The sequence below is a fragment of the Ascaphus truei genome, chromosome 2 (genome assembly GCF_040206685.1).
Source record: "Ascaphus truei isolate aAscTru1 chromosome 2, aAscTru1.hap1, whole genome shotgun sequence".
Taxonomy (NCBI): domain Eukaryota; kingdom Metazoa; phylum Chordata; class Amphibia; order Anura; family Ascaphidae; genus Ascaphus; species Ascaphus truei.
Genome location: NC_134484.1, coordinates 101,048,889 through 101,076,098, shown reverse-complemented (window position 1 = coordinate 101,076,098; position 27,210 = coordinate 101,048,889). Strand labels below are relative to the sequence as shown.

The following is a 27,210-nucleotide window of genomic DNA, read 5'->3' as shown; positions in this document are numbered from 1 at the left end:
AACATTTAAAGGAAATGGATTTGAAGTGTGTGGGGTGTGTGATATAGATTAAATAAAAAAAATCAAGCTGGCATTGATGCTGGAAAAGAACATATTTTCATCATTGCATTAGACTTCATTGTACCAGCAGGATCATGTTCGCTCACCAAAAAAAAAAAAAAAATGTCCTGGCAATGTTGCAAGTATTAAAAGGTTAATTAGCAATGTAACAATGTAGTCTGTAACAAATTAATCACTAGGGTACCATGTAGGTTAACCAGGTCATCATAAACCACTTGATGAAATGCAATAACCACCTTCCACACAAAATACTACAATAATGTTTATTGACATTACAATTTCAGATATAGGATACATTAGCACATTCGTTTAAGATTTACACAGTAGATATTATAACATTGACCTTATCAAAAATTACAGTCTGCAAAATGCACTGCCTATTTAGTATTAAATGTAAACTTTGTTAGCATCCCAAACATGGATTGATGACCAGAACACTTGGTGCATGAAGAAAACAGATGGCATTTGCCAATGCTACAATATTTGTTGCTGTGCACAGCTTATCTTTCTTTGCAAATGTGCGCCTATTTCAGTATTGCCACCAGGTCACTACAATGCCTTCAGCCTTTTTCCCCTGGTCAAATAAATATAACAGCACTTTTTCATTGCTGGCACCAACTGCTGTTGTGTTTACCAAATTTTCTTTAAGCGCCCAAGACCTTCAATTAAAAAAAAAAGTAAAGAAATGCAGTTAGATTACAGTAATAAATTGTTAACAAAATATAAATGCTTTGAAAACTAGAACAAATTTAGCAGGTTCAACACATCTCACATTTAGAAAGGTTTGTCAATACAGCTGTTATGGTACTCAGCCCCAAAGGATGGCAATTTACTGATGTATCACTGGTAAATTATAGATTAAACCAGCCTTGAAGGTTAAAGTAATAATGCTTCTAAGATACGTAAAAAGTGTCAGCATCTCCAAGTTAGATGGGTAAACGGCAATTAGAATCACCATTAGAAGCTAGAAAGTGGAGGCATTAGAAGTGAAGACAAACTATTGATTAAGCCATATTTCCCACGGTCTTTGAAAGCACAAAGTGAATGGTCACGAGGCAACAGATTCCATGGGAGGGGTCAAGACAAAACTAGAACAAGTAATGTTTTCCCAATTGCTACTACCAAAAAAACAACAAAAAAAAACACACCATACCTCAGTCCTCAGAGTATTTTTCCATTCACAGCACAGATCCCTGTAATAAAAGGATATTTAAAGGGAAATTAACCAGTTCATATTCAGTCAATTGCTGTATTAAGATTCAAAACAGTTTAGGCATATCAGAAAACGATCATGTCACCACAAATTCTGCTCGGTAAAAGGCAAAGTCATCATCATTATGCCAGAAACAAACTGCAGTTGCACCCCGACTATTCCTCTTCCCCTCCCAATTGCTTTGGTGCCAGGAGAAAGGAACGTGCCAGAAATGCCTCGCATGCTTCCCGGTCGCTGCTCTATGTTAAGCGATAATGGAGAATACGGACAAGAGGACAAAAGAGAAGGAGTCTGCTTACCACGTGCATCAGGTCACATGTGTAGCACTCAGTCTGAAGAGATCCAGCAAACAGCAAGTCACAGACCTGAAAAATACACAAGCCATTGATTAATTGATCTCTTAATACTACAAATATGTTAGCAAGTCCTATAACAAGAAGAAAAAAAAATGGAAGTTTACCAGCAACAAAGGAAAGGGTTCTTTACCGTAAGGGCAGTTAAAATGTGGAATTCATTACCCATGGAGACTGTGATAACAGGTACAATAGATTTGTTCAAAAAAAGGTTGAACATCTTTTTAGATGGGAAAGGTATACAGGGATATACCAAATAAGTATACATAGGAGGAAGGATGTTGATCCAGGGATTAATCCGATTGCCAATTCTTGGAGTCAGGAAGGAATTATTTTTTCCCCTTAATGGGGTTTTTTGTTTGCCTTCCTCTGGATCAATAAGTAAGTATAGATATAGGATAAAGTATCTGTTGTCTAAATTTAGCATAGGTTGAACTTGATGGACCTACGTCTTTTTTCAACCTCATCTACCATGTAACTATGCAACTATGTAACTATATACAGAATCATTGTCTTTATTACACATTACTTCCTTGATTTAGGTTCTTCTAAACAAATATTGTAATGATGGTTCCAGTCCAGTACGAGCAATTGAAAGCCTAATAGTTAGGTGAACTCAGCACCTCACTGGCATCTCAGATTTTTCAAAAGTGTCAGCACCTCATCACTCTGATGGGTAAACGGCATAGAAATAATCATCATTGTGCCAGCATTTTGTAATGTAGAAATTGGAATACAGTAAAAAAAAAGCTGGGCTTTATTCAGACATTTTGCATTGAAACGGCTAGTGTGATCTGTCATCCAAGGTAGAAGTAAATGCAAAAAATAAATCTGTCAGTTCAAAGACAGCAGTAAGCTCTGATTAAAGCAATTACCCCCCAAATTGCCATGAACCTGAATTTGGTGATGTTGCTGGCAGTAATTTGCCATCAGAAGGTTAACCAAGATCTCAAATAAAGGTTAAGCCCATTTTTGGTTACTCCTGACCTGTGCATAAGGGTTCAAGAGTTAGCTCTTGGACCCAGCAACATTGTATGATTGTATGCTTCAACTGTACTTTGCGTAAATAAAATATTTTGTGTTTTTACCTTTCCAGGCATGTCAGTGAGAAGGGATTGCTAGGGAATGAGTTTCAAGGGGGGTGAGGGGGGGTTTGCGGAGGAATTGTTAGAAGGTGTCTAGGTAGTTGGGGTCCGGAGTTGTTGGTTACCTTAAAAATGTACCCGGGAATCATGCCCGATTCGTGTAGGCACATTGTCCTGGCAATATCCCCCCTTGAAAACGCAAGTGCGGCTCAGCACTAAGGTACTCTGCTTCAGCATAGCCAAAAAGGTGAATGGGGCACAGGGATGAATGTGTCCCTGTAGCTGAGGGGATCCCTAGGTTAAAGGGAGTACCCCAGCTAGTGCCCAGGTGACCCAGAACCTGTATTGGGTTTGTGGGGGGACTCAGAGTCCAGGAGATAGTGTGTGGGGAATAAAGGCTGATAGGAATAAAAGTACATCTTTCTATTCTATTCCCCATACCCAGAGACCTAGGAATGTATTAAAACTACCTGGGACTTTCGGAACCGATGTTCAAACTCTGTCTGGGCTAGCCTATAGGCGCCAGTAAGTCTGCTGGACATCGGAGTTCAAAGTAGCCCGAGATGCCAAAGGTGTGAAAGCCATTTGGGTAGCATGGAAAGGCTCAAGTACCTGGGGAACAATGGCAGTTGTCCAGGCTGCCATTTGTTCTGCCAGACCTCGTGGAGCCTAACCCAGCGGGTGGCATTGAGATAGCCAGGGACGGAGGTGGCAAACTTGCACGTCCCTTGGGAATGTCATATTTCCCACTGACCCGGCTTTCTAAACCGGCTTGGCTCTGATTGGCTACTGAGAAAGTTCCCACACGATGATTGGCTGCTGAGTTTCATGAACGAAACTCAGAATACTATAAGAAATGTCTTAAGCCAATGAGATTTGAGATTCCCCGTAGTAAGAGCGTGGGCGGGCTTTTCAAAGTTGCTTCTGCGCGAATAGCAGAGCAACCGGCTTCGATTACAAGCCAGGAAAGCCTGCCTGACAGTTTCTAAGGCCCGATTTACAAACAAGAACAAGTAATGTTTTCCCAATTGCTACTACAAAAAATTATGTATATACCTCAGTCCTCAGAGCATTTTTCTATTCACAGCACAGATCCCTGTAACAGAAGGATATTTATAGGAAAATTAATAACCAGTTCATATTCAGTCAAATTCTGTATTAAGATTCAAAACCACAAATTACATCAGAAAACTGGAGGGAAATGCAATTCAAGATAATGCATAGGGCATATATAACCAGACAAATTACAAATGTAGAAGTGGACACAACAAAATGCCCCAAATGCAACCTCCCTAAAGCTAACCTCAAACACCGTCTCTGGACGTGCAATTTTATTTTAACGAGTTCTGGACAGGTCCTACAATATATTAAGGCAGTTACGAAAATTAGTTGGGTAAGACACCCCCTTCAAGATATTTGTTAATACTGAACCTTGGATATTTAAGATTAACCAAAGTATGGGAGCGATTCTCCCAACAGAGAGGATTCCCCCAACAGAGAGGATTCCCCCAACAGAGAGGATTCCCCCAACAGAGAGGATTCCCCCAACAGAGAGGATTCCCCCAACAGAGAGGATTCCCCCAACAGAGAGGATTCCCCCAACAGAGAGGATTCCCCCAACAGAGAGGATTCCCCCAACAGAGAGGATTCCCCCAACAGAGAGGATTCCCCCAACAGAGAGGATTCCCCCAACAGAGAGGATTCCCCCAACAGAGAGGATTCCCCCAACAGAGAGGATTCCCCCAACAGAGAGGATTCCCCCAACAGAGAGGATTCCCCCAACAGAGAGGATTCCCCCAACAGAGAGGATTCCCCCAACAGAGAGGATTCCCCCAACAGAGAGGATTCCCCCAACAGAGAGGATTCCCCCAACAGAGAGGATTCCCCTGGTAGCCAGAAAAGCCATAATGACCAAGTGGTTGGATACACAGACACCTAACAGAGCTTATAAAATCCCTCTTGGTTAAAGTCATCACGAAAGACAGAATATCAACGTAGCAAGCAGGGGATAATAAGTGACAAATGTGATCAAAATCAGGAGACCCTTATAATCTCTTTTCCCCAGCTAGAACAGAGTAAATTCAGATGTCACCCGAGATAATATAAAACGGAAACAGGTGGGAATCGTGGGAAAGGAAACAGAAAATAAGAACATCCTATAACATAAGGGATCAAAAACTAAGCCTAGCCAGAATCAAATACAAATACGATAACCAATACGCTAGAATGAGTCACAAGACAGCAATGAAACAAGGTCGAGTTAAATGGTCGAATATACTAGATCAAGACCAGTTATAGGTTTGAGAATAAGAAAAGAAAAATGATTATAGCAAATATGTAGTGCAACATGTGCCGTCAAAGAAAGTAATAAAGTATGAGCGCCGAAGTTGTCTAAATAGGTATCCTAGAGAGAAAGGACAAATGTGACAAGAATGTATAGGATATTATAGGATGTTCCATGTAAATACAATATGCTACAATTACATTTTTGAAATGTATCTGTAAACACCAATATTAAAAAAAAAAATAATAATAATAATTTCAACACAGTTTAGGCATATCAGAAAACGATCATGTCACCACAAATTCTGTTCGGTAAAAGGCAAAGTTATCATCATTATGCCAAAAACCGCAGTTGCACCCCGACTATTCCTCTTCCCCTCCCAATTGCTTTGGTGCCAGGAGAAAGGAACGTGCCAGAAATGCCTCGCATGCTTCCCGGTCGCTGCTCTATGTTAAGCGACAGTGGAGAATACGGACAAGAGGACAAAAGAGAAGGAGTCTGCTTACCACGTGCATCAGGTCACATGTGTAGCACTCAGTCTGAAGAGACCCAGCAAACAGCAAGTCACAGACCTGAAAAATACACAAGCCATTGATTAATTGATCTCTTAATACTACAAATATGTTAGCAAGAGTCCTAAAAAAAAAAAAAAAAATGGACGTTCTGATATACAGATTCATGGTCTTTAGTACACATTACTTCCTTGATTTAGGGGCTTCTAAACAAATATTGTAATGATGGTTCCAGTCCAGTACGAGCAATTGAAAGCCTAATAGTTAGGTGAACTCAGCACCTCACTGGCATCTCAGATTTTTCATAAGTGTCAGCACCTCATCACTCTGATGGGTAAACGGCATAGAAATAATCATCATTGTGCCAGCATTTTGTAATGTAGAAATTGGAATACAGTAAAAAAAAGTTGGGCTTTATTCAGACATTTTGCATTGAAACGGTTACAGTTTGTTCCGTCATCCAAGCTGAAAACAAACGCTAAACATAATCTGTCAGTTCAAAGACAGCAGTAAACTCTGATTATAGCAATTACCCCCCAATATGCCATCTATTTGGTACCAACCGGAATTTGGGTTTGGGGATGTTGCTGGCAGTAATTTGCCATCAGAAGACTAACAAGGCTCTCAAATAAAGGTTAAGCCCAGTTTTGGTTACTCCTGACCCGTGCATAAGGCCACGGCATGGTCAGCGCTTAGGTAATGTTTTCCCAATTGCTACAACAAAAAAAATAATGTACATACCTCAGTCCTCAGAATTTTTCTATTCACAGCACAGATCTCTGTAATAAAAAGGATATTTATAGGAAAATTAATAACCAGTTCATATTCAGTATTAAGATTTAAAACAGCCAAATAATTACATCAGAAAACTGGAGGGGAATGCAGTTGAAGATAATGCATAGGGCATATACAACCAGACAAATTACAAATGTAGAAGTGGTCACATCAAAATGCCCCAAATGCAACCTCCCTAAAGCTAACCTCAAACACCGTCTCTGGACTTGGGGGGGGGGGGGGGGGGAGGAAGAAAAAAAAATGTAACGAGTTCTGGACACAGGTCCTACAATATATTAAGGCAGTTACGAAAATTAGATGGGTAAGACACCCCCTTCCCATGATATTTGCCAATACTGAACCGTGGATAATTAAGATTAACCAAAATATGGGAGCGATTCTCCCAACAGATGATTCTCCTGGTAGCCAGAAAAGCCATTATGATTAAGTGGTTGGATACACAGACACCTAACAGAGCTTATAAAATCCCTCTTGGTTAAACTGATCACGAAAGACAGAATATCAACGGAGCAAGCAGGGGATAATATGTTTGACAAATTTGATAAAAAATGGGAGACCCTTATAATCTCTTTTCCCCAGCTAGAACAGAGTAAATTCAGATGTCACCCGAGAGAATATAAACGGAAACGGGTGGGAATCGTGGGAAAGGAAACAGAAAATAAGAACGTCCTATAACATAACGGATCAAAAACTAAGCCTAGCCAGGGTCAAATACAAATATGATAACCAAAAAGATAGAACGGGAGTCACAAGAAAGCTATGAAACAAGGTCGAGTTAAATGGTCGAATATACTAGATCAAGACCAGTTATATGTTTGAGAAGAAAAGAAAAATGATTATAGCAAATATGTATTGCAACATGTGCCATCAAGTCAAAGAAAGTAATAAAGTATGAGCGCCGAAGTTGTCTAAATAGGTATCCTAGAGAGAAAGGACAAATGTGACAAGAATGTATAGGATGTTATAGGATGTTCCATGTAAGTACAATATGCTACAATGAAATCTTTGAAATTTCTCTAAACACCCCAATAATAAAAATAAAATAAAAAAAACAGTTTAGGCATATCAGAAAACGATCATGTCACCACAAATTCTGTTCGGTAAAAGGCAAAGTTATCATCATTATGACAAAAACCGCAGTTGCACACCGACTATTCCTCTTACGCGCCCCCCCCCCCCCCCAATTGCTTTGGTGCCAGGAGAAAGGAACGTGCCAGAAATGCCTCGCATGCTTCCCGGTCGCTGCTCTATGTTAAGCGACAGTGGAGAATACGGACAAGAGGACAAAAGAGAAGGAGTCTGCTTACCACGTGCATCAGGTCACATGTGTAGCACTCAGTCTGAGACCCAGCAAACAGCAAGTCACAGACCTGAAAAATACACAAGCCATTGATTAATTGATCTCTTAATACTACAAATATGTTAGCAAGAGTACACATTACTTCCTTGATTTAGCGGCATCTAAACAAATATTGTAATGATGGTTCCAGTCCAGTACGAGCAATTGAAAGCCCAATAGAGTTAGGTGAACTCAGCACCTCACTGGCATCTCAGATTTCCATAAGTGTCAGCACCTCATCACTCTGATGGGTAAACGGCATAGAAATAATCATCATTGTGCCAGCATTTTGTAATGTAGAAATTCGGAAAAAAAACAGTAATTTTTTTTTGGCTTTATTCACATACATTTTGCATTGAAACGGTTACAGTGTGATCCGTCAGCCAAGGTTAAAACAAACAAACGCAAAACACATCCGTCAGTTCAAAGACAGCAGTAAGCTCGGATTAAAGCAATTACCCCCCAAATTGCCATGCATTAAGTACTAACCTGAATTTGTGTTTGTGGATGTTGCTGGGAGTAATTTGTAATCAGAAATCTGCATATCCATATCAGTTGAACTAGGCGTGTCTGTGGTAAGAAAAGCGCAGTTCCTAGGTTCTGGGTAAGAAAAAGAAAAAAAATCAATATGTAACCGCTTTAAAATATAGGAAACGGCAAGCGAGACTGTCAGAAGAAACACTATAAAATGCTGCAGAAACACTTCATCTGCAGTGACCAGTCCAGAGTATAAAAGGTTCTGACAAATCCAGGACTAGCAGTTATATCCAGATTCCACCAACAATTATATTTCATTATTGCTTCAAAACAAGTAGTGAAGATATTTCTCAATGAGGACAGTGATCATTATCAGAGTAATTATGCAGCCAAGTGGAGAACATCTTTATACAGACACGTTAGTCACATCTGTACCTGTATATACCTCTAGTGAGCCACGTAACACTCCTGCTTTAGGCTAGGTCCCCAGTACATGATGCAGCACGCGCTATGGAGTGCACTGCAGGAACAAGAACCATCCCTCATTCGGGGTCGGGCCCACTAGCTGCCCTGGCCACCACCACCATTTTTCTGAAGACAAGAAAATGGTCTTCAGAACTGGAGACGGAGTGCTGGCCACACACCCCCGGCGGTTCAGCCAATTAGGCCAAACCAGCCAGGTGACGTCATGGCCGCGCACCCATCACGCCGCCCCTCCCATCCTGATCTCCTGCAGCGCAGCCACAGACCGGAGATCACAGCTGCACGCACCTGTAGCCTTAAAGCTAGGCAACCATTTGAACCAATGAGGCAGCAAGCTGCACCTTTGTTTGCAGATTAATAAAATGAAACCAAGAATATGATACTTTAGAAAAACCTAAGGCTATTTAAAAATAACCTTAAAAAAAAAAAAAAAAAAAAAACACAAAACAAAGAAAAAAAACAGGACAATATACGTGTGAGACATGTAAACATGCACACAAACGGTTACAGACAAATTACTCACTTCTTTGAACAAGGGAGTATCTGAACCAGTATTTAAATGATGGTTCCTACCCAGTACCAACACACAATCCAGTACAGTTCATTGAAAGGTTAGAGTTCGATGTACTCAGCACTTTACAGCATCTCAGATTTTTGTCAAGTGTCAGCACCTCATCACTCTGATGGGTAAACGGCATAGAAATAATCATCATTGTGCCAGCAGTTAATGATCAGTGTACCAAGGCAAGCTATTCTAATCACTAAACTGGCAGATTGTTTCATCTTCACAACTATTAGAGGAAATCTCAATATGCCATTAGCAGCAAATCTCTGGTTTTGATATGCCTTTTCTGGTCATGAACGTAAAAAAAAAAAAGCTCACGGATACCAGAATACACTACATAATGTAGATGTATTCACATACATTTAGCATTAAAAACAGTTGAGGGGAAACCCAGCTAAGAGTTGAGAAAGGTTAAAAACAAAAACAAACCTCAGGACAAAGACTGCATAGTAAGCTCAGATTAAAGCAGCCCCCACCCCCAATGTCATTTCTTGGCACCAACCTTAATTGGGGTTTGCAGGATGTTGCCGACAGCAATTTTTTATTTCCTTACATCAGACATTTGCAGATCCATATCTGAACCAGGGGCATCTGTGCTAAAACCAGCACAGCTCCTAGCTTCTGTGGGGAAACACACCAACATAGCTGCCTTATTATACAAGGCAAAACAGACCAGCCGAAAATACTCCTTGTTATAACTAAAGTGATGTCATGTCTGACTTACATAGAATACAAGGTCTGACCAAAGAAGATCAGAATAGGTCCCAAATTGTTGAACTCAACATAAATGAGTATTCTCTGACTTTTACATGCCCTCATAAAAGATTTTTTTAAGTGCAATTTCCCCAGTATTAAAGGTGGTGAAGACTTCCCCATTGTACAATAGGACATCTTCTCACCTCTCCATGCTCATGGATTTTTGTATTTCTTTAAAAACTATTTTATTCCTAAAAAAATGATCCAAAAAGCTAGATTGTTTGAAGCCCCACTGAATAAAGGCCATGTGACAATTGAATAAAGCTTTGGGGGCCTGTGGAGGATGTTCAGGTAATGTACCAAGTGCATCGGGGAAGGTGGATAACCCGAGCCAATTACAAAGGCATCAGGTGTGGCCCTCACAAAACAAACTTAGTTAAGTGAAGCAAAGTGTGTTGCAAAGTTTAGCAAATGTAAAAGCACAAAATGCATGAATAGCAACAGAACATTTTACAAAGTACAATCACTTCGCTGGCATCTCAGAAACAAAAAAAATGTGTCGACATTTACCATTCAGATGGGTAAACGGCAAATATACTAATCATCATTGAGCCGGCAATGCAGTAATTTAAGTACATACGTTTTCCAACACTGTCACATAATATATCTTAACACTTCCCTGCACACGTTTGCTACAATTGAATAAAAACTGTTACATCAAACGGATGTAAACATTTGATTCCGTCTCCTATGAATCATTTTGATTTTACTGCTAGTGTCCAGTGAAAGCAGTGTTTCACTCACCTTCATTCCCCAGGCATCTTGTAATGCAATGCCCACACAGGTACCTGAAATACCAACAACTTGGTTAATGACAGGCAATACCTTTTATTACGCGACAGGTTAACGTAAATACACATGTAAGGTTTGACAACCCCTTTGAAGAGAAAATGTGCAGGCATTTCAGATTATGAAAATATCACCACAAACATTCTGATGGGTAAACGGCAAAACTAAATCATCATTATATGCCTGGAACGATTGTTTCAAACAGTAATACAGAAGGGCCTCCTGTTGTCTCCACCATGAAAGACCAAATTGTACGTGTTGCCAGTTCACAGCAACACTTACGGCTTCATCATCACCAGATCTAAATGCCTGGAGAACTTTAAAGAAAACAATCTTGGCCCTAAAAAAAAAAACATTAAAATGCCATCCCTCCCCCTACTCTAAATCTCATTACTTCAGTGCCAGGAGGAAGGAGCATCCTGGGATGTGACAGAAATGCCTCATGCGCTTCCCTATCGCTGCTTCATGTTAAACAGTGGAGAACACCAACGGGTAAATCTACTTTGTTTATTTTAAAGAAAAAAAAATTAAGTATTCTGCTTACCACCAGCATCGGGTCACATTTTTAGCACTCTGCAGTCTGAAGAGACCCAACCAACCAACACATCTTCAGTCATGGATCTGAAAAATATGCAAGTCATAAAGCATAGGTTGGGGTAATTCATATTTTACTACTACAAATAGGTTAGCAAGTATCCTATAAAAGAAAAACAAATTCTATGAGTTCTTGTGAACGGCAGCTCTGATACTGTACTATGTATGTTGTATGGGGAAGAGCAGCTCAGTGAGTAATGACACTGACTGGCACCGAGTTTGAAGCAGGGGAACCTGGTTCAATTCTCAGTGTCGGCTCCTTGTGACATTGGGCAAATCACTATCTCCCTGTGCCTCAGGCACAAAAAAAAAAAAAAAAAAAAAAAACAGATTGTAAGCTCCACGGGGTAGGGACGTGCCTGAAAAATGCCTCTGTAAAGCGCTCCGTAAATCTAGCAGCGCTATACAAGAATTTTTTTTTCCTCCTTTGCATGTGCCCAAGAAAGTTTTAATGCATTAGAACAGCATTTCTCAACTAGGATGCCTCTACCTCAAGGGTGTCATAACTCCAGGGGAAGAGGCTCAGCTGGAATGTCCCATGCCGTCTTGGAGATGGAGCCTTTACCCAGCACAAAGAGGCAGAGCGCATCCTCCCGGCCACCACAGCAAACGCCCACTGAGCAACAATATTTTAAGGGTGTGCGAACAGGGGAGGGTGATAGCGCTTTGGGGAGGGGGGGCGGGGGGGGGGGGAGAAGATGTGTAGTTCGAGTAAGGTGAGTGGTCAAGGCTGCAAGTGTATGACGTATGAGAAACGTAGGGTGAATATAGAGATGCAGAAAGGTGATGAGTATGCCATGTGAGAAGGGGAAGCGGTTTAAGGGGCTAGTGAACTCTGATACTGGGAGGGGAGAGTTAATGTTGAGAATAAGGGCAAGTAAGAAGTGTTTAAGTGGGTGAGTGTGGCTGTTTGGCATGTAAGGAGGGCGAGTGTTGTGTGTGAGCGAGAAGGGTTGACCGACGAGTGCCTCAAGATTTTAAAAACCCTCCAGGGATGCCAGTGTGTAAGAGGTTGAGAATCAGTGTATGTAAAAGCCATCTACGTATTAAGTTCACATCCTTTAAATGGGGAGCATCTGAATTGGTATTTTAATGATGGTTCTACCCAGTATAAACACAATACAGTATGACCATTAAAAGCCTAATACAGTTAGGTGAACTCAGAACCTTACAGGCATCTCAGATTTTTGTTACGTGTCAGCACCTCATTCTCTGATGGGTAAACAGCATATAAATAATCATCATTGTGCCAGCAGTTATTAATCTGTACACATATAAAGCTAGTCTCCGTACCCAGTAACTTGGCATATATCATTGTTCATCTTCAGGAAAGGTCCCTTGGCACCAACCTGAATTGGAGATGTTGCTGGCAGCAATTTGTTTTTCCTCAAGTGATCAGAAATGTGCAGATCCATATTCGCTAAACCAGGGGTGTCAAGACCAGCGCAGCTCCTAGGTAGGGAAACATGTAGCTCCGTTAATATACAGGAAAAGGCAAAACCAAGATTAGCAGACTAAAGCAGGCCTCATTAAGATTCCCAAAGTGATGCCATGTCCAACTTTACATGTTTTTGTAAAAATAAATAAAAACTGGTTTCCTAGTATAAAGGTGGTGAAGATTTCTCAATCACACTGTACTATAGGGCATCTTATTTCCCCTCTTGCCCAGGTCACTTGCTTTTTTTACATTCATAAAAAACAAGCCCAAACCCCTAAAGGCTGAGTCCACTGTGTCGCTGACCATGCATTTTTATCTCTCCAGCCACGCTCACGGCGCTAGCCAAGACAGATACAATTATGTTTCAGGCGCAAGATTCAAGTACATTCAGCTTTAGAAATATTTTATGTATCTTATGTTAAAGGGTTGTCACTTATCCACCGCAATCTGTCTGAGTTACCACTCCCACCGGCTTCACAACACAGACTCAACAACCAAGCTCAAACTGATGAATCCAACAGGATTATTATATATATATATGTCAGTTTTAGCGTGTTTTCTTATTCTATATCTTTATAAATGCAAACTTTGTACATGGCAATAAATACAGATCATCAACATTAATTCTATTATACAAATCCCTTACATTAAAAAAAAAAGAGAAAAAATGTGAAGCCAAGCAGGGGCGACAATGTTTTTCTCACCTCAACACCTATATACAGTATGTTGAGTAATCAGTGCACTAATCCCTAGTGAAAAACAGTTCAATAGCACACTAATGGATTTGATCTTCTCATAGTATAGAAGAAGTCCCACATCTGCTGTGAGATCCATGAAGCCCTCACCTCTGATATTTTTACTTGATTGGTTTATGCTAATGGAGCCTTGCAGGTTAATAACTTGGGCCCCGCTCACAGCGCACTACACGACGTGAGCATGCTTATGTGCGCGAGTTTGTCACTGATTACTGGCGGCCAATGGTAGTGTTCAGTATTGAAACTACCATTGGTTGCAAAGTACTGCGTTGACGCTACTGCAGTCGCGGGAGTCCTTTGTTGAAACAGTGATTCCTGGCTGCAGCAACGTGACGTCAGTTTCAGCAGCCAATCAATGTCCAGACGTTTACATTGATTGGCTTCTGAAATTGAGCCTCGGCCCCTCTGTGGAGGGGACGCATGATGTATACGCTGTATGTGTGGTACTGGCACTACACAGTAGAAACACAAATCAGTTGCACATACTAATAAAGTAAACTCAACATAAGCAGCTTTATATCAGTCCCCTTAATATATGATCGCAAAACTACCCTGCGCCGTGACACAGCTTCGCTCTCCCCGCTCAGTACACAGCCACTCTGCACCCGTGACACTGGGGGGGGGGGGGGGGGGGGGGGCGGAAGGGCACCTGCAACTGTCTGCATATGCAAATTTATTTCACACCCCCCGCCACGACCCAACTCCTGCAGCTTGAGCACAGATCGCTGGACTGCAGGAGCGTAGGCGGACTGCAGGAGCGTAGGCGGACTGCAGGAGCGTAGGCGGACTGCAGGAGCGGAGGCGGACTGCAGGAGCGGAGGCGGACTGCAGGAGCGGAGGCGGACTGCAGGAGCGGAGGCGCACTACAGTAGCAGGCAGCGTGAGCTCGGCCTTACTCAGCACTGTCGGCATAGTGGATACCAAGGTTTTTATGCAGGTGAAATTGCTCACAAGTGCTTGTTTAATAGTGATCAGTCAAGTGTTATATATTGATTTAATCCCATACAAAACACTAGTAGAGAATGAAAGTAATGTAGAAGTGACTTTTTGGGGTCAACGAATGGTTTGAGTGAAAGCTTTCAGGACCACGTCAAGCTAGTTTTTACACAAGTACCAGAGAACATGGCATTTACACAAGACTCAGATCAGGGACATTATACACTGGTGTAAATTCTGCCATTCCCACAGGGAACCCATTAGTTTTTAATGCACGGTCTAATGAGTAATCACAATTATGCTGTATTAGCTCTGTGACAGACATGAGCTATGGACATTGGTTAAAGGTGACATGTAGTCACAGTACGGGAGAAGCATTAACTAAAAAAAAAAAAAATCTATCTAACCAGGGGTTCCCATATGGTCAGGATGCGCAGACATTGCCACCTCAGGGACTTTGTAGTCAGTGTAATAAGCCCAAATGGGCATTACACAGCAGCTACAAGGTGGAAAGGGCATGGTCAGGGACACCAGCTCTCCTCAGCAAAGGAGCAATTTATCATCTGGTCCAGACACTGCTGTCACCGAGTGATTTATGAACACATCGATCGGGCCAGACTTGTCATTTAGGAGCGTTACTCAACAGGAGCTATTGATTTGGAAGATTTACAAGTAGTTTTTTTTAAGGGGCATCTGGACTTCCAAGGTGGCAGCCGTGGTTTAGGCCAAATAATCAATGCAGTAACTGAGCAAGAACCTTTACATTGAGTGAGGGAGGGGGGGGGGGAGAATTCACAACACATCTAGATCAATGAATAGGCCGTAGTAATAGGCAATAGTCTCATCACGTGGTCGCTCCAAAGAACAGTAATGTGATACGGAAGTGTCCGCTGCTACAGAGGTGGCGTGACCGTCAGGCACTGAAAGGGTTAAGGGAGCGCAGCTAGAAAACAATGCAGCAATCGCTACAAGTGGTCATATTTCACTAATTGAAATGCGAGGATATTTGGGGATACAGCAGTCTAATACTTGTTTAAAAATACAATACAGGTTCTAATTCACAGCTCTACTTTGTTCATAAGAAAATAAAGATTTATTTAAAAACTACCTTGAGCAAGTCACTATCCCATTACCAAGAGTACATTGTAAGATTTGCAGGGCGGCACTTATTGTGCCTGTTAAAACGCTATGTACACAGACTGTCCGGTGCTATACAAGAACATATATTACGTATTATCAAGCAGTACACCCGGCTGCATTAAAACAAAATTATACAAGAAAACATGGGAGTGAGGAGCACACACACAGCAGCCAGCAACGCCCAGGCATAACTGTCCATCAAGAATACTGACAACATACATAGAAAAACGTCATCCCAAAGCCATAAAGGACTGCGGCAGTGTATGAAGTAGTTTGCGCACAGCCATATACCTTTATACTTATACCAAAACAAGTGTTTTCAGAGAAATTGCAAGTCTTCATTGTACTATTGGGGTTAATGTGAACGTCTTCTGCACAGGTTTTGAAAAAAGTTTCAATTTGTGTGAAAGATCCCCAACAAAATGTGTCACGTGTGCTACAGGAAACAGAGAGGGGGGTCCCTCATATTCCCATTTGGTATGATTTTATGAGTAACTCATGAAGCGATGCACAATACAGATCACTGGGTTTGCTGTGTGTGTTAATAACGCCCTCCTGTACTTGTACTGTATAATGGAAGGGGTGGTGTAAATCTGCAATATATTACAGCTTCTACAAGGAGACCAGGGCAATCTCACACCCGAAAAAGCAGCGTTTCTCGTTAGTGCAAAACGGAGGGTACAACAGTAATACCCAATAATGCCAAGTAACACCGCAATATACTGCCCGCAGCCTGCCTAATAACCAGCACAAGCTCCCTGATATTTCTGGCTGCAGATTGCAATAGGAAGATTTCAGCGTTATAACTCACACCAGTGAATAGGATTTTTAAAAGCAGACACGAGGTTACAAGTGACGGGAACCAGCCATGTGCAAGTGAGACTGAATCAGCGCTCTCCTCCCCATGCATCCTACCTGCAGCAGAGACACGCACAAAGAGGAAGCTGCAGCCTGAGCTTCCTCTTACCATGAGCCAGTACCATAGAGCGCAGCCAGGAGCCAGAGCGTCTCCGCCACGTCACCGAACCGCCCATCTTGAAACCGGGCAAAACTTCCAGTCCAGATGAAACTGTGATATGTGAAAGGGAAAAAAACACAACTGGAAACATTTATAGACATAAACGCACGGGCTAACCCAGTTACCTGGTGTTTGTGCTGCTTATTACCGGTTTAAGACTTTTGAGGACTTTTTTTTTGCAGCGTGATACATCATCACTAATTTGGTAATAATCAAATGTTTATTTGTAGAGGGAGTGGCTCAGTGAGTAACAACACTAGCAGGGGAGCCTGGTTCAATTCCCGGTGTCGGCTCCTTGTGACCTTGGGCAAGTCACTTTATCTCCCGGTGCCTCAGGTACCAAAAACATAGATTGTAAGCTCCACGGGGCAGGGACCTGTGCCTGCAAAATGTCTCTGTAAACCGCTGCGTACAACTAGCAGCGCTATACAAGAACATGCTACTATTATTATTATTATATTTATGCCCTAATAAAATATGGCCGCGGAGTGCTTCAGGTGCCACTCCCCCTGCAATGCGTCAGGTTTTGCCCATCATTTTACCTAATAGGGTGGTAGAGAGTATTGGGATGTGGGGGATGTGGACCAAAAAGTCACATTTTAATAGCGGAAACATGCCTTAATGGAAGTAGAGATGTAATCTGGAACATTTTATTAAAATATATATATATTTATTGATTTCATTATTCAGCAAACATGCGCAGTCCACAGGGATTTAAAAAAAATAATAATAATTTACCACCCCATTTATATTGCCTTTTTTGTTTGTCGTGATGGTGATGTAGCCAGGTCCCCCACTGTATGTTGGCACCCCCCTCCCATCGGCACCCCCTCGCAGTACTCACCTCCGCGGCGGTGGGTTGGGGGCGGCCGGTCGTGAGGGGAGGTGCGGGCGGCGTGTGAGCGCATCGGATAGGCAGGAGCGGTGAGCCTAAGAGGGCGCAGCCGTCTTAGTTTTGTGTGCACGCATGCGCAGTGTAATGGAGCGACGTGAGGCACTGAGGCAGGTCGCGCATGCGCAGTGAGAAGCGCGCGTAGAGGCGGCCAATCAGGAGAAGGCTCTGAGCAGGTACTTCAAGTCCCATGAGCCTTAGGAATCCCACGTGATGCCAGGGAACCAATAGGGTGTGAGGATTCTCATAGGCAGAAAATAGGAAGCTGTCACGGAGCCCACACTAGCCAGTCGGCGCCAGGAGAGGCTAGGGGAAGGAGGTGAGGGTGCAGGGGTCAGTGACCCACTGCACTAGGCCAGCAGCCCCCTAGGCCCCACATTAGCTCTGATCCTCTCAGTCGTTTGTGGTGCTTCAGGGACAGGCCCCAGGTTATGGACCCTGCCCCCTTTAGCAGCATATACAGTGTCAGTTAGGGACACAGCAGACGCTGCGCTTCCCACCAAGAGGGTTGGGATCAAGCCTACTCCGCCGAGAGAGCGGAACTGTACCCAGGGTGGACAGCCCTGACCGATCAACCCGCTGGAGGAACCGGACGTCGCCAGGAGGTCGTCAGATCCTTTTCGAAGATCCTTTGAACGCCCAGGTGCCGTCGCACTGGGCAGGTATTGTTACACACGTGCACCACCTACAGAGTACAGGCAGTCCTCGGTTATCCGACACAATGTGTTACTCAAAATGGCGTCGGATAGCGAAACGTTGTAAAGCGAATCACATTTTCCCATAGGAACCCAGTTTAAATCAAACTTTCCGTTCCTGAAGGCATTTTTTATGATTAAATACACAAAATATTTTACTCAAGCAATTAAATTATGCTGCACACACATACATTATGATGTAAGATTCTATTTATTGAATCCAGAACTGTATAATAAAACTGTTAGACATGTTTAAAGGCATAAATACACCACAAAACCTTCACACAGACTGATCTGGATGATTTCCCTGACTGCAGCTTTCTGATTGACATAATGTTGCAACTGTGCAAAGCGTCGTAAGAGCGTCGGATAAGCCATTTTGGCGTCGTAAAACCGGCCATAGGGATGCATTGGACAGCGTCGGATAAGCCATTCGTCATAAAACGAAGCGGCGTAAAACGAGGACTTAATGTACTCACACATACTGTAGTGGCAGCGCTGACCATGGGACAAGGGTTACTGTGGACACGGTGTGGGGGTACACAGTGGTGGGCAAAGGGTATACACTCAGAAGTGGGAGTGACTGACATTGGGACTTTAGAGTATAAGAATATATATGCATGTTCAGTAAAGTTCGTTATGGCTTTATCATACCAATTGTGTGTTATTGGGTTGTGTCCTGTGAGGGCCCCTTCCCGCCCTGTCGGGACTCCTCTCAGGTGGAGGTGTTGCACCACGAGAAAGCGAATATATATGTACCCCAGGCTCCCCGAGCGGAGGCTTAGGCTCCTGAGGGCCACACAGGTAATATACAGCATTAGTAGCGTCTGTATTCACAGGGAATACCCGTTACAGTTACATTGCTGGCATTAGAGTTCAAAAGTCACACATATGGTTGCTAGGGAGGAATTAAAAAAACAAAATGTGCTGTATATCTTTTTAAGCACTTTGCCGTTGTGTTTGCGGTTCAACTCCAGCTTTAATTAGAATAACAAGTATATTAAAACAAAGTACCTATTTGTTTATATATTTGAATGAGTTTTGCTTCCAATGCACAACGCCAACCAGTTGAAATTGATGAAAAAGGTATTTGATCAAAGCTGCAGTTCTAGCTGCCTTTGGAAAAAAAAATTTCATTCAATATGTGCATCACTACAATCTGCACACTGACAAGTGATTAGCTAAATTGCAGATTGGTCCGTTCTCATGTAATCGATCGCTTTTCTCTGGGTTATTTAATTCAGTTATTGCTGCAAAACAGTACCCACGATGCAAAGTTCTGTGTGGAAGATCATGTGACCAGGCAGTTACTGGATATAATTGGTGCACTGCTAGAGAGAGGGCAGGGCTAAAGAGCCAGAGCTTGTCTTAGAAGAGGAAGGGGGTGTGACTTTGTAAATGGTTTCTATATAAACAAAAATACTTGCTACATTATTGCTTCCAACACGTCACTTCCTACAAGAATAGCAGACCTTCATGGAGAGCTGGGCATTGAGATGCTGGACGAACATCTAAAGAAGCTCAACAAGAAATTTTACAAAGAATTGGACCAGAATGCAAATCCGGTGATCAAGAAGCTTGCTGCGATTTCTGCAAACTCATTCGACCTCTACCCATGACCCATCACAGCGCTGACCCTGTGAACCCAACTCAACTGTGGTAAGTAACACAGATCAAGAAGCTTTCTAAATGTGTTACAATATACTCAACAAGAGAACTTGGAGTAATGAGGCTCAAGCCACGGTATCCAATGTCACCACTGACAGATTGAATCTGTCAGCCAGAACAGAACCGTCGTCATTAGGCCGTGATTATAGTGACTGCTGCAGGACACGCGCATGACCGCGTGATGTCACTTGTGTGGTGTGCATGCACGAAACCTGCAGAGGCGTGGCCCATGACGTCACGCGAGCGGTTCACCATGATTGGTTGAACCGCTTCACGTGATGCTGACGTCACAGGGCCATATTCATTTGTCTCTCCAGGATTCTGCCTCTCCTCCGCACGATTGCTATGTTCCCCTCCACAGAATGCAGGTATTTGTTTTGGCGGCGCGTGCAACCGGCCACTATAATCTTGGCCTTAGAATCAGTGGTACGAACCTGATCATAGATTTTCCAAAGTTCGCCGAACCGGTCTTTAATTCAGAGACTGGCACGTGGAGATGGTATGTGACGGCGGGCCCCAGGTGTTAAAGTTCAGCCAGTAGTAGAATCACTTGAGGCAGAGCAGGGCTGCAGGGGAGGAGCGCCATCGAGCGCCATCTGACCAGGAACTTCTGGTGTCTTCTGCTAGAGCGCGCTCCTCTCCTCGTGCTGCTCTAACTCAAGTGATTCTTCTACCTGATAATTCTTTAAGCTAGGGGCCAGCCGCCGCATACCATGTCCCTGTGCCTGTGTCCACCCAGGTAGGTATGGAGGAGTGCAGGGGGGAGATCTGACGGGGATTGGGTGAGATCTGAAGATGCTGAGGGGGATTGTGGGAGATCTGAAGATACTAAGGGGAATTGGGGGAGATCTGAAGATGCCGAGGGGAATTGGGGGAGATTTGAAGATGCCGAGGGGGATTGGGGGAGATTTGAAGATGCTGAGGGGAATTGGGGGAGATCTGAAGATGCCGAGGGGGATTGGGGGAGATCTGAGGGGGACTGGACGAGATCTGAAAATGCTGAGGTGGACTGGGGGAGATCTGAGGATGCTGAGGGGGACTGGGGAGATCTGAGGGGGACTGGGAGAGATCTGAGGATGATGAAGAGGACTGGGGGAGAGGTGAGTGGGACTGGGGGAGATCTGAGGATGCTGAGGGGGACTGGGGGATATCTGAGGGGGACTGGGAGAGAGCTGAGGGGGACTGGGGGAGATCTGTGGATGCTGAGGTGGACTGGGGGAGATCTGAGGGGGACTGGTAGAGATCTGAGGATGATGAGGGGGACTGGGGGAGATCTGAGAATGCTGAGGGGGACGGTGAGATCTGAAGATGCTGAGGGGGACTGGGGGAGATCTGAGGGGGACTGGGAGAGATCTGAGGGGGACTGGGGGAGATCTGAGGATGCTGAGGCAGACTGGGGGATATCTGAGGGGGACTGGGAGAGATCTGAGGGGGACTGGGAGAGATCTGAAGATACTGGGGGAGATCTGAGGGAGACTGGGGGAGATCTGAAAATGCTGAGGGGGACTGGGGGAGATCTGTGGATGCTTAGGGGGACTGGGGGAGATCTGAGGGGGGCTGGTAGAGATCTGAGGATGATGAGGGGGACTGGGTGAGATCTGAGGGGGACTGGGGGAGATCTGAGGATGCCTAGGGGGACTGGGAGAGATCTGAGGGGGACTGGGAGAGATCTGAGGATGCCGAGGGGGACTGGGAGAGATCTGAGGATGCTGAGGGGGACTGGATGAGATCTGAAGATGCTGAGGGGGACTGGGGTCGATCTGAGGGGGAATGGGGAAGATCTGAGGATGCTGAGGGGGACTGGGGGAGATCTGAGGATGATGAGGGGGACTTGGGGAGATGTGAGGGGGACTGGGGGAGATATGAGGATGCTGAGGGGGACTGGGGGAGATATGAGGGAGACTGGGGGAGATATGATGATGAATCGACGATGATGAGGGAGAGGGGGAGATCTGATGATGAGGGAGACTGGGGGAGAAGCTAATGATAGTGAGGGGGAGAAGCTGATGATGATGGTGATGATGATGAGGGGGAGATCTGATGATAAGGGGAAGAGCTGATTATGCTGATTTTTCACTGTGAAAGGGCGGTAAGGTGAGAGAGAACCGGTTGCTAACATTTCTGAATCCCACCACTGATTAGAATACATTAAAAAGGTATTTAAAAATTGTTTTAAAGAAAAAGAAAATGCTTCAAGTATTTTCTCATAGTACAGAACTGATTTATTTTAAATAAAAACACACACACACGTGTGGAGGATATTGCTTTAACTGCAGCTTTTAATGCACGTTGTAGGGAAATGGAAGGAAAACTTTTTGATCCTAACACTTACAGATGCGAATGCAACACACATTATAGGCTGTACTCCAAATTCTAAGCAGGAGGCCCATTTATATGGATTCCAGTTAGAGCTGGGCAATCTGTATGATAGCAATAGCGTGCTTAAAATGCATTATTATTTGCTGGGTAGGACTAGGGGAGATCTGAAGATGCTGAGGGGGATTGGGGAAGATCTGGGGGAGGTCTGGGGGGACTGGGGAGGTCTGAAGATGCTGAGGGGGACTGGGGGAGATCTGAAGATGCTGAGGGGGATTGGGGAAGATCTGGGGGAGGTCTGGGGGGGACTGGGGGAGGTCTGAAGATGCTGAGGGGGACTGGGGGAAATCTTAGGATGCTGAGGGAGACTGGGAGAGATCTGAGGGGGAGGTTTGAGGGGGACTGGGGGAGATCTGAAGATGCTGAGGGGGACTGGGGGAGGTCTGAGGGGGACTGGGGGAGATCTGAAGATGCTGAGGTGGACTGGGGGAGATCTGAAGATGCTGAGGGGGACATGGGGAGATCTGAGGGGAACAGGGGGAGATCTCAGGATGATGAGCGGGACTGAGGTGGACTGGGGGAGATCTGAGGATGCTGAGGGGGACTTGGGGAGATGTGAGGGGGACTGGGGAGATCTGAGGGGAACTGGAGAAGATATGAGGATGATGAGCGGGACTGGGGGAGATGTGAAAGGAACTATGGGAGATCTCAGGATGATGAGCGGGACTGAGGGGGACTGGGGGAGATCTGAGGATGCTGTAGGGGACTGGGGGAGATCTGAGGATGCTGTAGGGGACTGGGGGAGATCTGAGGATGCTGAGGGGGACTGGGGGAGATGTGAGGGGGACTGGGGGAGATCTGAGGGGAACTGGGGGAGATCTGAGGGGAACTGGGGGAGATCTGAGGATGATGAGGAGGACTGGGGGAGGTCTGATGATGATGAGGGAGACTGGGGGAGATCTGATGATGATGAGGGGGAGAAGCTGATGATGGGAGATCTGATGATGATAAGGGGAAGAGCTGATTATGGTGATTTTTCACTGTGAAAGGCGGTAAGGTGAGAGTGAACCGGTTGCTAACATTTCTGAATCCCACCACTGATTAGAATACATTAAAAAGGTATTTAAAAATTGTTTCAAAGAAAATGCTACAAGTATTTTCTCATAGTACAGAACTGATTTATTAAACAAAAACCACACATGTAGGATATTGCTTTAACTGCAGCTTTAATGCACGTTGTAGGGAAATGGAAGGAATACTTTTTGATCCTAACACTTACAGATGCGAATGCAACACACATTATAGGCTGTACTCCAAATTCTAAGCAGGAGGCCCATTTATATGGATTCCAGCTAGAGCTGGGCAATCGGTATGATAGTAATATCGTGCTAAAAATGCATTATTATTTTTTTTAAATATTGCAATGTTGATATTGCTCAGCTTGGAACATACAGTTTTAGATGCCACTAATTCAAAGGTAGCAAATCTGCAAATGTAAACAGGACCCTGGCTTTTCTCCTTCACTCTCCACCTTATCGTGGATAGCGGCAGCACCTCCATATCCCAGCGAGAGAATCGCTTAGCCTGTGTTTGCCTCCTTTTAAACCTTTCCCTACCCCAGGAGGGCAGGAACTCTTTTATGGGTGGGGGAGCTGTACATATGAAATTAGTTACATACCTACTGTACATTTCCACAATGTAACTTTAGATTAGCATAGGGTTGCCAGACGTCCCGTATATATGGGATTGTCCCTTTTTTCAATGAATTGTCTTGTTGTTCCTGAAAGGTCTGTCGGGGCACATAATTCTCCCGTATTTTAGGGGGCAACGGAGCAATTCAGGGCCGCACACAGGTACAGTCGGCAGTGATGGAGGTGAGGATGGTGGTGGCCGGCAGAAGAAGAACGCGGGGGATGGGGGCTATGGAGGAGGACAATGGTGGTGGCAGAAGAGGTGAGCACGTCCCAGCAGTCTGACCCGGAAGTCAATTACAACTTGCTGTGTCTGCTGCAAGGACAGGCTCCACTCTAAATCCACAGGGAAGTGCTGTGGACTGCGACTGGGCCCTTTTAGCGAGGAGGGGGGCTGAGACATGGAGGGAGAAGGAAGGGGGGAAGGAATGGTGTGTTTTTTGTCACTAAAACATATAGCAAATATATTGCTTTAAATTTCATTTTCCTACTGGAATCACAGATTTTGGATATGCCTGCAAGTTATCCACTTTTGGGTGAAAATTAAAGAACAGATTCATCAAACACTAGGGATTGGTGTCCCGATCAATCATTTGATAATAGTTTTGGGTAAACCGATCCCGGACATCACTCCCAATACTAATAAACTGATTGCCCATCTCCTGACCGCAGCAAGATGCCCTATAACACTAGAAGTGGAAGCAGACGAGCACGCCATCGTCTCAATTTTGTTTTAGAAAAGGTGAGACACTTTTTAGAAATGGAACATCTCGCTGTAATAATAAATAATTATATGACTACATTTGGGAGGATATAGTTCCTTTGGATATTATCCCTTCATGAAGATATTTCATCTATGCAAGATATACAGGTTTAGCCCTGTCTAGGTTGCTGGTCAGTTGAGGTTCTGACTTCAATGTCTTGTTGTGAGGATTTGCTGGTCTTCTGCTCCTGCCCCTTTAACCCTCACCCGGCCATTGGAATACCAGGGCACTCAAGAGTGGCAACCTGTTGGCGGTATTCACGCGCGGCTCATGGGTTCTGCGCGGTCCCCTTTGTTCCCTGAGTCTGGAGTGTGCTCTCGTTCCTCCTGTTTTGGTGTGCGGCGCGCGCGCAGTGCACGGTCTGCGGTCTCTGTCCCTTGGTCCCACCCCCGGCCTGACATCACCACTACACAGCGCGGTGGCGCCACTTGTTCCGTCTCTACCTTCGCGGGTCCCGCCTCTGGCCTCTGCCCCCGGCGTGACGTTACGCATCGCGATAGCACTCCTCGCTCCGCCTCCTTTCCTGCGGGTCCCGTCTTTGGTCTCCGCCCCCGTGTTGGCATAGCTCTGGCGGTGCGTGATGACGGCCCGCGACCAGGTTGCCCATTCGGACACACTGGCTATTGACTGTGTAATAGGACACACCTGTGTGGTCCAGCAGCCTATCCTGTGCCATTCTCCTGCTTCCTGGTCGCTTCCCATTGGTGGGAGGTCCTATAAATATGTTCTCAGTGCTCCTAGTCATTGCCGAGCATAACCTCTGTTTGTTTGTGTGATGCTGCACTCACTGCCTTGTTCCTGTTTGCCTGAACCCTGCTGCCTGACCCTGCCTGGATACTACCCTGTGATACTCTCCTGTACTGACCCTGGCTTTGGATGACTACTCTACTATCTCCTGCACTGACCCTGGCTTTGGAACCACAACGTCGCTGACCTCTCCTGCACTGACCCTGGCTTTGGAACCACAACGTCGCTGACCTCTCCTGCTCTGACCCTGGCTTGGCTCCACGACTACTCTACGCTCTCCAACCTCGACTCTGGCTACGTACCCCAACGATCCGTTGCTCTGTACTCCAAGACCCGGCAAGTACCTCACTAACGCTGTCTTCTGTTACCCTGATCCGGCCTGCACGACTATCCTACACTCTAGACGCGCCCTCGTGGTTGTGGTTGGCGTTCTATACAATTCCCTACCTCAGCCCCGCGGTCACGCCCCGTTTGTGGTGAGCTAGCTACGTGTTACACTTGTTGAGAGATTTGTATTAGGAATCTTGTTGGATTTTATTGAATTACTTACTTATTATATACTTAATTGTAATTGCTCTTGTCTCAGCCCTACCCCCTATATTATTTGTTTCTCTTTTTTTCCTTCCTATTTCTGAACCCAATCCCATATAATACAACTTAATAAATAAATAACAATTGTTTGGGAAAAAAATTATTTAAAAAAATGCAAAAACCCAGGGGGGCTCCAGCACCCCCACATCCGCAGTTCCAGCCATCTCTGATATTCAGGGTTAGGGGAAATGAAGGGTGTTTTTTTTTTTTTAAATCTATTTAAAAATTGAATTGATTTGATCTGTAATCCATGTTTAAACGAAAAGCCTTCCAAGTGATTCATTTGTAATATTTATTATCAACAATGTTTTCAAATGAATTAACAGAAGTGAATAGGAGATCCAGGGCACTATGGATTTTTGAAAATAAATGTATTCTTTCAGTGGCACACAAATGAATTAAACCAGGGGATGTATTTTCCCCCTGTTTTATCATAACATAATACATTTCTTAGTAGAGTTAATGGGGTCTGAAATCATATGCGTGACCCACAGTAATTCACAATCTGTGCTTTTATTTCAAGCATGCTTTATACTTTAGAAGTGACATGATCCAAGGGCATGAAAGAATTTTATTACAGAAGTTGACCTCAAATAAGAAGCTTTGACAAGTAATGAGCTAGAATGCACATTTAATGAACCCCAACCCTCTCTAATAGCGTGTCTGAGATCAGATGCATTGTAAGGAACCCCAACCCTCTCTAATAGCGTGTCTGAGATCAGATGCATTGTAAGGAACCCCAACCCTCTCTAATAGTGTCTGAGATCAGATGCATTGTAAGGAACCCCAACCCTCTCTAATAGTGTGTCTGAGATCAGATGCATTGTAAGGAACGCCAACCCTCTCTAATAGCGTGTCTGAGGTCAGATGCATTGTAAGGAACGCCAATCCTCTCCAATAGCGTGTCTGAGATCAGATGCATTGTAAGGAACCCCAACCCTCTCTAATAGCGCGTCTGAGATCAGATGCATTGTAAAGAACCCCAACCCTCTCTAATAGCGCGTCTGAGATCAGATGCATTGTAAAGAACCCCAACCCTCCCTAATACCACGTCTGAGATCAGATGCATTGTAAGGAACCCCAACCCTCTCTAATAGTGCGTCTGAGATCAGATGCATTGTAAGGAACCCCAACCCTCTCTAATAGCGTGTCTGAGGTCAGATGCATTGTAAGGAACGCCAATCCTCTCCAATAGCGTGTCTGAGATCAGATGCATTGTAAGGAACCCCAACCCTCTCTAATAGTGCGCCTGAG

At 44.3% G+C, this 27,210-nt stretch overlaps 1 long non-coding RNA gene and 3 other non-coding genes across 6 annotated transcripts; all 4 read right to left on the bottom strand.

Moving 5' to 3' along the window:
- Window positions 1-309: 309 nt before the first annotated feature.
- LOC142483940 (uncharacterized) lies at window positions 310-16,542 on the bottom strand. 3 transcript variants are annotated; one of them, XR_012797511.1, is made up of 13 exons: window positions 16,490-16,542; window positions 12,655-12,757; window positions 11,256-11,332; window positions 10,667-10,710; window positions 9,669-9,787; window positions 8,131-8,241; window positions 7,610-7,672; window positions 6,249-6,286; window positions 5,502-5,567; window positions 3,768-3,807; window positions 1,573-1,638; window positions 1,214-1,253; window positions 310-719 (listed from the first exon to the last, which is right to left on the bottom strand). It is a non-coding gene; the product is annotated as an uncharacterized LOC142483940 (long non-coding RNA). The 3 variants fall into 3 exon arrangements; XR_012797510.1 differs by having other exon boundaries at window positions 16,386-16,511; XR_012797512.1 differs by lacking the exons at window positions 6,249-6,286; window positions 7,610-7,672 and having other exon boundaries at window positions 16,386-16,511.
- On the bottom strand, window positions 2,253-2,337 carry LOC142488945 (small nucleolar RNA SNORD87). Its single transcript, XR_012799741.1, has one exon. It is a non-coding gene; the product is annotated as a small nucleolar RNA SNORD87 (small nucleolar RNA).
- LOC142488946 (small nucleolar RNA SNORD87) lies at window positions 5,792-5,876 on the bottom strand. The gene has a single exon (XR_012799742.1). It is a non-coding gene; the product is annotated as a small nucleolar RNA SNORD87 (small nucleolar RNA).
- LOC142488944 (small nucleolar RNA SNORD87) lies at window positions 7,844-7,927 on the bottom strand. The gene has a single exon (XR_012799740.1). It is a non-coding gene; the product is annotated as a small nucleolar RNA SNORD87 (small nucleolar RNA).
- Window positions 16,543-27,210: the final 10,668 nt, after the last annotated feature.